Consider the following 12,863-nt stretch of genomic DNA (forward strand, 5'->3'; position numbering starts at 1 on the left):
GCCTTACGGGCCCACGTCGCCATTTGGGTGGTATTAGGATCTTTTACTCCTCGATCTATACTCTGGGACTCTGATCTCTCTTCTATTCGGGTTAAAATGAATTTACTAACTCTGACTCTAGGTTCTTGTAACTACTTTCTCCCGGAGAGCCCCTTATTACAGATGATCGCCTACTGCACCAGAAGATTCAGAAGATACTCCCCGAAGTTATCCCGAGAACTTGTGCTCATTGCGTTTGCAATTCCCTTCCACTGTTAACCCCTATAGATAACTACATGCACTTGCCATTCTTACCTCAGTCCCCAGTTGCTCTTGTTATTACAAGATACCTCAGAATACTCATTGTTATTCCGAGAATCATTGTGCCTACTGCCTTGCAGTTCCCTGTCACCTGAATACACCTACAAATTAATCCTCACACACACTAAGGATTTGTTTCTCCCCAGTTGTTCATGTGTTTTACCAAAGTCTTCGAAATCCCATGCGATCTTCAAAAAATCCTGAGCAGCCTATTGCTGTTAAAATTCTTGCTGGCTTGCACTATGGTTAAACCCATAAGTCTCATAATTTTATTGGCATCCCTTTTCATTTTGAGTCTGTTGATTCAATATGTTGTGAATGCTCGCAATCCTCAATCAGATCCTAGAAGTCATCCTTCTGGCTCAAATGTCATTTTAAACATGAGCTGGATCTCGACCAAACAAAATTGCCATGCATTGTAACCCTAAGGCTATTCCACTTATCCATCCCTAATCAGAGCATTGCTTCTGATCCCATTTCTTGGAATTCATAAGTCCTTTGCATTTGAGCTTTGAGTTAGTCAGTTTTTTCTATAATCTGATATCCTTGCATTCTTTCTTCCTCTGATTGAGTACCGATGCTTACATAAGATCCCTTGAGGACCATCAGATCCTTTGTTAGATTTTATCCGACAACGTCCTTCATATTCAATCCCTTTGGAAGTTCTTCCTCTGATATATAATGCCATTGGTAAATCCTATTCTCTGATTGGCCAACCATGCTTTGCTTTTGAGCTGGAGATATTTCCTCTTGAAACTTGTGGTATATGTTTCTAAGAAGGCCCTATGGGTTGAACCTACGCCTTCCTTAATCTGTGTAATCCCGAAAGATTTCACGTGTCATACTTATCTGGTATTTCACCAGGTAAAAAATTTCAACACTAATGTCATTTTTGAAACGCGAGAAGTGAATGGAAGGTTATACATTGAAGAAGTGGGAGTCGACCTTGAACTTTGTGTTCATGCCCATGGAACGATGTAGATCCTACCATAGAAGCTTCTTGTAATAATAACTATTTCGTTGATATAATATCATATGGTATCTGTGAATTAATCCTATGCAATTGTGGTTCCGACCATATATTCTCTTTGATCCCGTTTCTCGGACAAGTTAAAGCACTTGTCTTTTGCTAGTCAATACCCTAGTCCCACCTCTACTTTGATATACCGTCAAGTATTACCCTCTGGTGTCTCGAGAATATTTAAGACTTGTGTTGCATCTTATGAGTCTTCGTCAGCTATTATTTGTCACTGATTCCAATTTTTCTTGGGTTCTGAGTATTAGTCGCTCAAGAACACTGGTAAGTGAACCGATTCCGCACTCTGGTTCGATAACTCTAAGTAATGTTTGTTGCTTATGAGTTTAATAATCTTTCAAGTCATTCCTAGCCTGATCGGCTATATCATTATTGTGCTAAATTTTAACTGGGCTACCTGGTCCTTCTTTCCGGAGCACAATTTTTGATGATAAGCTAAGATTACGTCGATCTTCCTCATCATATCATTTCGCTTTGGACAGCAAGCTTGGGTTGGAGTTTGTGTCGTACCCTTGGATCCATTAACCTTTCGCTTCATCATACCTTTGACTTGATGTCATCGCCAATCGATTACATCTTCATGGAGCCTCTCGACAAAATTTGTCGTGATCGTCAAACAACATTTGATTCCTTCCAGGATATCAATCGAATTCATGAGGGTAAGTGCCATCTTCGTCCCTGGGTAATTTGAGTTACCATCGACAGCATATTTACCTTCCTTTCATCACAAACTTGTTCATGTTATGGATACAACTTGCTATCCAGTCTGTGTTATGTTCTACCTTGAAGTATTACTGTCCTTATGTCAAGGATGTTGCAAGGACTGCACCACCTCTTAAGAATTCTTGATATAGTAATACTTCTCGTCATCTCCGTTCTTTCCTTGGTCCTCGTGTTGTTTCTAACCAGAATACCAACAAATGGCCTGTGATGTGTAAAATTCAAAAATTCTAGCAACCCTATTGCTTTGACCTTAATGGTCAATAGCCTCATTCTAAGTCTATTTCTTATTGAATCATCATTCAAACATTGAACGTGCTACCTAGTCTAGATTTTCGGGTGCACTTTTCAGCCAATGTTAAATTGTGTATGTTTTCTTGAGCACACATCATTATATCATTTGATCTGTCAAATGTTATCTCCTTGTTCACATAATCGTGGAAATCCATCTTTTGGAAATCTCAATGAATTATCGTTGAGTCCTTCAGCCACCTCCTCATCCTCTCCTTAGTTTAATGATGAACTCTTGTTTTGGAACTCACTTCCATAGTTCATTTCCCAAGAATCTTACAATGTGATCTCGTAAATTTGTGTTGCACCTTTTATTCTCAGGCATCCTAAGTCTGAGGTATCCTGACACCAAACAGATCTGAATCTCGGTCAGATATGATGGTTGGAACATATTCCCAATAGTTATCACCTTGGTCTTTATGTGACCCGGTAATGTGATGGCGTGCCTAGCACACCTTGCCCGAGGCCCTGTTGTTATAGATTCCTTTTCAGCAAGGTTATCCATTCTTCCATGAGGAAATTGTAAGACTTATTCTACAAGCCATTCCTGATGGATCCTTTTTGTTTCCAAAGTCTGATCTTCACCTGTTGACCATGTCAATGCTATCTCGAAGCATGTATATGGTACTCCAATTTTCAACAGGAACATTTGAAGTCCAATGCTAAATGTTTCCTGCTCAATTATCCAAACACCGTTGTGCGGGTAATGTCATGAAAATTCTCTCCCCTACCTAAAGAGTTTTCTACATTATATCCTGTCATGGATACTATGCTCTGCTTGTCCTTGGGAAGGATATAACCTTGAAATATGTGTTTAAACACATTTTCCTTTCCATTGTTCTATTTAATCCTGATAACCATATCTTCCTTTCCATTGTTTGGTTTAACCTTTCTTGTGATCTATATGATGTAAGCAGCAATATTCTCCTGCTTTCCAAACACCTCGGTGTACAATTCTGTCAGAAAGACCCTGTTACTTTTGTTGATGACATTCTGGTAACCACCGATGGACGAGAACTTTGCCTACTGGTCCGCCTCGTTCAACGAGCAGGAAAATGGTTCTCTTCATCCCTCGCCCTTGGTACCGATGTTGTTGCCGACATAACCGACAAACTATCCCCTGACATGCCTGGATTACCTGATTGTACAAGATGTCACCGACCTTCCTACTTGTAAACCATATGGTGGGCCCATAACCCACAGTTCCACAGGATCGAAACCTGACTCTCCTGTAAATACCTGTTTCGAAGTTATCCCTTGCGCTTCGTTTCGTATGTAATTCGCGAGCCACCCACCTAGTGATCAATTCTGGTATCGGACACAATACTTATTCCCGTTGCTCCGAACCCCTTTCACACTCTGTTTCAGGCAATAAAGGATTGCCTATCCGCTCGAAAGTTCTTATTGCACCGTCTTACTTGCTCTTGATGTTTTCTTAAGTTTCAATTCGAGAGTTACTTTCTGCCACCTTCCCTGGTGTTATCTACCGGCTAAGCAACCTTGTAGAGGCCCATTCTTCTGAAGTTACCCCTTAGCATTATCGTAAGTACGGTGGAGTTCCTAAAGAAAGGACGACAACCTCATCATGATGCATTGATGCATAGGAATGAAGACATCAACACTATGGATCGACCACTTCGAGAATAGAAACCAAGGCCGAGAAGATCCGTTAGCATTTCGTAACCAGACATTCCCCCCCCTTCTCTACCTCTTAAATCTCGGGACGAGATTTCTTGTAGCGGAGGAGAATTGTGACGCCCGGATATTTAAGCTACAGTGACCTCACACTAATGGTGCCAGGTCATCAAGTTTGACTAAGCCAATTTGCCCCTTATAAAAAAATCAAAGTCATTTTTAAAATTAAATTGTAAGTCGAAATAATATTTCTTCAAACTGCAAAACAAAAATGTTCGGAGTGTGCAGTTAAATGCCTAGGTAATTATAGTACAGAAAACACCTTTTTAGAAAATGCCTAAATACATTAATATGAAATAAAACAGAAAAGAAAGTAAATAATAAAGAAAAGAACCAAAAAAGAGAGAGAGAACTCCCCCTTCCCCCACTGGGCCTCGACCCAGTCGACCACCCCACCTGGCCGGCCCACCCCGGTCCACCTAACCCCCACTACCCCGTAACCTAGTCCAACCCGGCCTCCCAGCGCACCCACTCCCCCCACACGATCCCCCCCACTCTCTCCTCCCTCTCGCCCCCGATCTAGATCAGGGCCCGATTCCGTCGCCCACCGTTGCTGAACCGCCCCGCCGACGCACCGACGCAGCCCCGTCCTCACCTCCTCCCCGAACAGCCGTCCAGTGCTCGGCGCCCGCCCACCTCGTCTACGCTCGACGCCGCGGCCACCGAACCGCCCTTGCTGCCGTTTGCCGGATCGCCGGCACCGCCTCACCATCGTCGGACCACCGTTGCCGGAGCCCTTCCATGTCAGACTGCCTCCTCTACGACGCACCGTCTCCGACCTCCTCCTCAAGCCCCACTGCCCCATCCCTGTGCCCCAAGTGAGCCCCGCCTCTCTTCCTCTCTGCGCCCCGCGCTCCCTCTCCTCTGTCCGCGTACGACCGCGACCTTGGCCGCCCTACGCGCGCTCGCTGGCACGAACCAGCACCCACGCCGCTGCTTCTGTGCTCTGCCCTGCTGCTACTTTGCTCTGTCTGCTGCTTCCACCACGCTCGCCGCGTCGTGGATGCGCCTGACCACTTCCCGTGCTCGCCCCGCCCACGGGGGCCGCTCCATCGCCGCGACCGACCGCGCGCGCCGGGCGCCCCTCGCGTGTCCAGGCCATGCCGGTGAGGCCCCGCCTCCCTCCACTCCCCCCGCTCTCCGCGCACATGCCCCGCTCGCGCCAGCGGTCACCGCGTCCATAGCTGCGCTCCGTCCGTGCCCCGCGCGCCCTGGCCTCCTCCCTACACGGCCCGACAATGCTCGCCTCTGCCTCCCGCCGGAGCTCCACGCCGGCCGCCACCCTGCTCTTCCCCTTTTGCCTCGCCGTGGCCTCGCCGCTGCCACGCCGATGCCGCGCCGGCGTTTTTCCCCTCGCCATGGCCCCGACTGGCTGCGTCCAGTTCGAGCGCCCATACCCGCACGTCCCGGCGCCCACCCGCGCCCGTGTGCCCGATAAGGCCCCTAGGGCCTATGACAAACGGGGCCCAGCCCAGAACGTTTTTATAAAAAAGAAAAATAAAATAAAATAAAAATGAATTAATAAAATTAATAATTAATTAATTAGTGAATTAATTCGGATAATTAATCATGTTTAATTAATCTAATTAATAATTTAATTTAATTAAACAGTAATTAATTAGCTAAACCCTAATTAAACTAAGTAGTGTATGACATGCGAGACCCACCTGTCAAGTTGACCAGGTCAACGCTGACGTCATGCTGACGTCAGCAAACACTATTCTGGATAATGTTGAATTAAATAAATTCTAAAATGATTTAAATCTTTTAAAATTAATATAAAATAAACCATAGCTCGGATGAAAAAACTTTGTACATGGAAGTTGCTCAGAACGATGAGACGAATTCGGATACGCAGCCCGTTCGTCCGCCACGCATCCCTAGAATAGCAAACACGCAACTTTCCCCCTCCAGTTCATCTGTCCGAAAATGCGAAACACCGGGGATATTTTCCCGGATGTTTCCCTCCTTCACCGGCACCACCCCATACCGCGTTAGGGCACCCCTAGCACCGCTACTTGTCATGTCATGCATTGCTATGCATCTGTTTGCTTAATATTTATTGTTTCTTCCCCCCCTCTTCTCTCGCTAGACACCGAGGCCGAAGCCGCTGCTACCCAGTACGACTACGGTGTTGACGACCCCTCTCTCTTGCCAGAGCAACTAGGCAAGCCCCCCCCTTGATCACCAGATATCGCCTACTCTTCTCTCTACTGCTTGCATTAGAGTAGTGTAGCATGTTACTGCTTTCCGTTAATCCTATTCTGATGCATAGCTTGTCCTTGCTACTACTGTTGTTACCTTTACCTGCTATCCTAATGCTTAGTATAGGATGCTAGTGTTCCATCAGTGGCCTTACACTCTTGTCCGTCTACCATGCTATACTACTAGGCCGTGATCACTTCGGGAGGTGATCACGGGCATATGCTATATACTTTATACTGTTACATTACTTATGATACTGTCCGGAGTTGGGGGCTGAAGGGCAGGTGGCTCCATCCCGATAGAGGTGGGCCTGGGATCCTGACGGCCCCAACTGTTACTTTGAGGCGGAGCGATAGGACAGGTTGAGACCACCTAGGAGAGAGGTGGTCCTGGCCCTGGTCGGTGTTCGCGGTTACTTCAAAATAACACGCTTAACGAGATCTGGGTATTTGATCTGAGTCTGGCTACTGGCCTATACGCACTAACCAACTACGCGGGGACAGTTATGGGCACTCGACGTCGTGGTATCAGTCGAAGCCTTCGTGATGTCAGCGACTGAGCGGTGCGCGCTAGGTTGGACTGGAACGCCTGCTCTTGTATAAGGGAGGCTAGGTTTGCTCACCGGCCGCGTACGCAACGTGCATGTGTGCAATGGGCGATGGGCCCAGACCCCTGCGCCATAGGATTTAGACCGGCGTGCTGACCTCTCTGTTGTGCCTAGGTAGGTGAGGGAGTCATGGATTAGGGGGTATCCGGATAGCCGGACTACATCCTTTGGCCGGACTGTTGGACTATGAAGATACCAGATTGAAGACTTCGTCCCGTGTTCGGATGGGACTCTACTTGGCGTGGAAGGCAATCTAGGCAATACGGATATGTATATCTCCTCCTTTGTAACCAACCTTGTGTAACCCTAGCCCCCTCCGATGTCTATATAAACCGGAGGGTTTTAGTTCGTAGAACAACATACAATCACAGGCTAGCTTCTAGGGTTTAGCCTCTCCGATCTCGTGGTAGATCAACTCTTGTAATACTCATATCATCAAGAATAAATTAAGTAGGACGTAGGGTTTTACCTCCATCAAGAGGGCCCGAACCTGGGTAAAACATCATGTCTCCTACCTCCTGTTACCATCCGCCTTAGATGCACAGTTCGGGACCCCCTACCCGAGATCTGCCGGTTTTGACACCGACATTGGTGCTTTCATTGAGAGTTCCTCTGTGACGTCGCCGTAAGGAAGGATGCCTCATATCGTTGTTAAAAACAACATTACTGCCGGGGGAGCCTGGCTGTCGGCCAAACTCTCCGGTTAGGCAGTTTCGTCATGACCTCCTGTTCGGCTGCTGGACCGACGATGACTTCTCGGGTCATCGAAAACAGCCTCCATGTCGGCTCAGAATTTGCCGAGCAGATGGATCCAATGGAGCTCTCTTCCCTAAATGAGCTCTTGGATCGCATCGCCGCCTTGGGAGTCGCTACGGACTATGATCGGATTGGGCTTAAACCCGATCAAAGGGAGATTTAATCTCCACCGGTCACCCATCATGTTGCGGTGGTGGAGGAACAATGCAACGATTCTTCCTCTGTCTTGAGGACTAACTATGTCCGGATTCCTGAGCTCTCCGAGCCGGATACCCGTTTACGGAGGACATCACCCAAACCCTGAACCTAAAGTCAGGTAGCGGGCCAGACTCATCAGGCAACACCCCGGAATCCGAATATCCAAGATCGGAAACTCCTCGGCCCTTGGGCCTCAGATTGGGTAGGGGTTCGGACTCAAAACCACCCACCCAGACATAAACGATTTTTCCCACATCAGGCAAGAGCCCCATGAAAAAGTACATCATTATTGGGCCAGATTCCTCCTTGTGATGAACAAGGTTAAGGACTGCCGCGAGGAAGACGTAGTCTCACTTTTCTGCAATAACTGCACGGACAAGGGAATCCTTAACGCAATAAGTCGTCGTGATATATCACGCTTCGCCGACTTGGCTTCCATAGTACGAAAGTACTGTGCGATGGGAAGTGCCTGGAAAACTGAAGAAAAATTTTGGGATAATCCGGCTCCATATATACACCCAGTCCAAGGAAAAGGGTGCACTATCATAAGACATCTGAGTTAGTTACAAAGAAGCAAAAACCCTCTACAGGGCGTGGAACCGTATTGGAGGGATGGCTCAACGGACCCTACAAAATTCATAGTACGACGGATACAATACCAACACACAGCCTTAGAGCATGTTGGATACTCTGGCAGGTGGCCAAAAGCGGCGAAGACCTTCTCATCCCAGATGCCACAGAGCACCATCCCAGTGATAACAATATGGTATTAACAGTCTTTGAGACATTCGCATCAAACAATAGGCACAAGCGAACACTTCGCAGCATTGTCGAAATCTGCCACGTAGCAGCAATAAATCCATGGAGCGACACGGCTATTACCTTCAATGCCAGCGACGAACCTAAATTCCGAACAGCCCGAGCACCAGCGGCATTGGTCCTCAGTCCAATCGTGGACGGCTTTCGACTCACCAAAGTGCTCATGGACGGCGGCAGTGGATTAAACCTCATCTATGAGGAAACTCTTCAAAAAATGGAAATAGACTGGAACCGCGTTGAGCGAAGTAGCACAACTTTCAGAGGAATCATCCCCAGTCGAGAAGCACGCTGTGCTGGGAAAATCACACTAGATGTGGTATTCGGCACGCCGGAGAACTATAGGTCCGAAGAAATTACATTCCAAGTGGCCCTGTTCAGTAGCGGATACCACGCCCTTTTAGGGTGGGAGGCGTTCACGATCTTCCAAGCCATACCCCATTTCGGGTACATTCGTACATGAAGCTCAAAATGCCCAGGCCCAAAGGAATCATCACTCTCGCTAGTGATCCGGACACAGCACTCCGCGCCGAAAACAAAACAGCCGCATTGGCCCTTGAGGCATTATCCGAAGCCTTTCCGGCCGAGGAATTAACTGCGCTGCGCTCCACAGTGGACAGGGACGACGTGATACTTGACAATAGATCCAAGTCCACCTCTTTCAAACTAGCGGGTGAAATAGTCAAATTCCAAGTCCACCCAACGGACCCTACAAAAACAGCCTCCATCGGGGCACAGTTAAACCCCGCCGTGGACGCCGCACTACGAGAGTTCCTGCGCGAGAATTGGGACATATTCACCTGGCATCCCTCAGACATGCCAGGAATCCCACGCAGGCTGGCCGAGCATAGCCTCAATATCCTAAAGGGATTCAAGCCGGTCAAGCAGGCTCTTCGGCATTTCTCCAAACCTAAGAGACATGCCATGGGAGAGGAACTAGCCAAGTTATTGGAGGCCGGATTCATCAGAGAAATAAAACACCCGGACTGGCTTGCAAACCTGGTGATGGTACCCAAGAAGGATAAATCCTGGTGCCTTTGTGTTGATTTCAAGGACCTCAATAAAGCTTGCCCAAAGGATCCCTTCCCCCTCCCCCACATTGATCAAATTATCGATGCTACCGCAGGACACGAGTCATTGTGTTTCCTCGACGCAAACTCCGGTTACCAACAAATCAAGATGGCGAAGTCAGACCAAGCCGCAACGGCATTCATCACACCATACGACCCCTTCTGTTTCAACACAATGCCTTTTGGGCTCAAAAACGCCGGCGCAACATATCAGCGCATGATTCAGACATGTCTGGAGAAACAAATCGGCAAAACAGTTGAGGCTTACGTAGATGATGTGGTCGTTAAACCAAACACGTCGACTCTCTAATAGACGACTTGAGGCTCACATTCGACAACCTCCAAACATACGACATCAAGCTCAATCCTGAAAAATGCGTTTTCGGCGTACCAGCCAGAAAGCTCCTGGGCTTCATTGTCTCCAGTAGAGGAATTGAAGCTAATCCGGCCAAAATCCGAGCTCTGTCACAGTTGGCTACCCCAACGGACCTCAAACAAACCCAGAAACTAACTGGATGTGTGGCGGCTTTAAGACGCTTTATCTCCCGCTTAGGAGAAAAGGCATTACCCCTTTACCGCCTCCTTCGGCACACCAAACACTTCAAGTGGACGGACGCTGCCACAGCCGGATTGGAAGAAGTAAAAGCCATACTAGCAACCAACCCAATTCTGGTTGCGCCAAACATTGGCGAACCAATGTTGTTGTACATTGCGGCAACTCATCAAGTTGTAAGCGCAGTGCTCGTCGTCGAACAAGAAGCGGGCGGACATAAATTCCCACTTCAAAAGCCGGTATATTATGTGTCCACTGTCCTCACTCCATGCAAATCACGGTACCCACATTATCAAAAGATAGCCTATGCAGTATTCATGGCATCCTGGAAACTGCGACACTACTTTCAAGAGTGTTCGATTACGGTAGCCTCGGAGGTGCCACTTAACGATATCATAAACAACCGCGACGCCACAGGCCTGATTGCCAAATGGGCCATTGAGCTCCTCCCGTTCGACATAACATACAAACCTTGGCGAGCCATTAAATCGCAAGTATTGGCCGACTTTGTCGCCGAATGGACCGAATCCGAACTCCCTAAAGAGTACGGCGCGTACTCTAATTGGATTATGCACTTCGACGGCTCCAAAATGCTGGCTGGGCTGGGGGCTGGCGTGGTCCTAACGTCCCCAACCGGAGATACAGTTCAATACGTATTGCAGATACTGTATACAGATTCCAACAATGCAGCCGAATACGAAGCCCTATTACATGGTCTTCGGATGGCAATTTCCATGGGCATTCAGCGCCTAGAGGTGCGGGGGAACTTGAACCTCACAATATCCCAAATAAATGGAGACTTTGATGACAAGGATCCAAAGATGGCGGCCTATCACAACGCCGTCCTGAAGATGTCAGCTCGGTTCGAAGGGCTCGAATTTCACCATGTGGCTCGGGAAAACAATCAGGCGGCGGATATCCTCGCCCGCATTGGCACAAAACACGATGCGGTCCCCCCAACATCTTCTTAGAAAGGTTGTTTAAGCCATTCGTGGTACGGGAGGGGGACACCGACAACGTTAGTCCGGACCCGGCCACAACCCTCGATACCGAACACTCTGACATAATCGGAGGCTCTGCCACCGAAACAACACCTTCAGCCCATGTAATAATGGCCATCATAGCCCCATGGACAGAACCATTCCTGGCCTACCTAACGAGGCAAGAACTTCCGGAGGACCAAAATGAGGCATGCTGCATAGTGTGGCGATCTAAGGCCTACAAGGTCCATGAGGGAGAACTGTATAAAAAAAGCACTACCGAAGTCCTTCAAAGGTGCATCTCCGAAGAGGAAGGGCGGAACCTTTTGGCAGAAATTCACGCCGGACTCGGCAGCCACCACGCCGCAGCCCGGGCTCTTGTAAGCAAGGCCTTCCGTACAGGATTCTATTGGCCGACGGCCCGGGCAGACGCACAGGACTTGGTCCAACGCTGCGCCGGTTGCCAGCTTTTTGCAAACCAAAGCCAAATGCCACCCACCGCTCTCCAAACAATCCCCATTACGTGGCCCTTCGCGGTCTAGGGGCTTGACATGGTTGGACCCCTTAAAGGGGGAACCCACAAGAAAAAATACTTAATGGTCGTGGTAGATAAATTCACCAAATGGATAGAAGCCAAACCTGTTAAAACAGCCGAATCCGGACCGATGATAGACTTCATATCCGGGGTCATACACCGTTATGGCGTCCCCCATAGCATCATCACTGACAACGGCACGAACTTCATGGCTGATGAGGTAAAACTCTGGTGCAGCAAAATGGGCATCAAGCTCGATTATGCTTCAGTCTATCACCCACAAACCAATGGCCAAGTTGAGCAAGCAAACGGTCTTATAATGAGCGGCATTAAACCCAGATTAGTGCGATCCTTAACGGAGTCTAACACGCACTAGGTAGAGGAGCTTGACTCCGTACTCTAGGGGCTGCGGACCACGCCAAATCGCAGTATCGGATATACACCCCTCTTTATGGTGTACAGCGCAGAGGCAGTCCTGCCCTGTGACATAATTCATGACTCACCTTGAGTGCGCATGTACGAAGAAAGAGAAGCTGAGCTCGATCGGCAGGACAGTCTGGACACCCTAGAGGAGGAGCGCGACGTGGAAAAAGCCCGTTCCGCATTTTATCAGCAACAAGCTCGCAGATACCAAAGTAGGGAAGTACGGGCCAAAACTTATAACGCTGGCGAACTAGTCCTACGCCTGCCAGATAAGAAAAAGAACAAGCTCGAGCCCAAATGGGAAGGCCCCTTCATTATTGACCAAGTTTTGACCGGTGGAGCGTACCGTCTGCGGGATGCATCGAATAGTCGACTCGAGCCAAACCCATGGAACGCGGCAAGGCTTTGAGGATTCTACGCCTAGCGCCGGACTCTGTGTTCGTCTCCTCCTCTGCCCATTTTTTGCATATACATTAACTGCCTTGTTTTTCTTTCTTTCTTTTATTCTTTCTCTAGGCCCTCAGGGGCCAACTTGTGCCTCGTTTACACATTATAAATGCGCTAGCCGCGCTCATATTACCTGGGGGCTTCTTTCATAGAAGCTTAATTATTTATCTGGGCCTCATGCCCCGCACATGTGTTATACTTCCGCGTGTACCTTTTTTCGCCATTATATGC

This window comes from Triticum urartu, chromosome 3, assembly GCF_003073215.2.
Source record: "Triticum urartu cultivar G1812 chromosome 3, Tu2.1, whole genome shotgun sequence".
Classification (NCBI taxonomy): domain Eukaryota; kingdom Viridiplantae; phylum Streptophyta; class Magnoliopsida; order Poales; family Poaceae; genus Triticum; species Triticum urartu.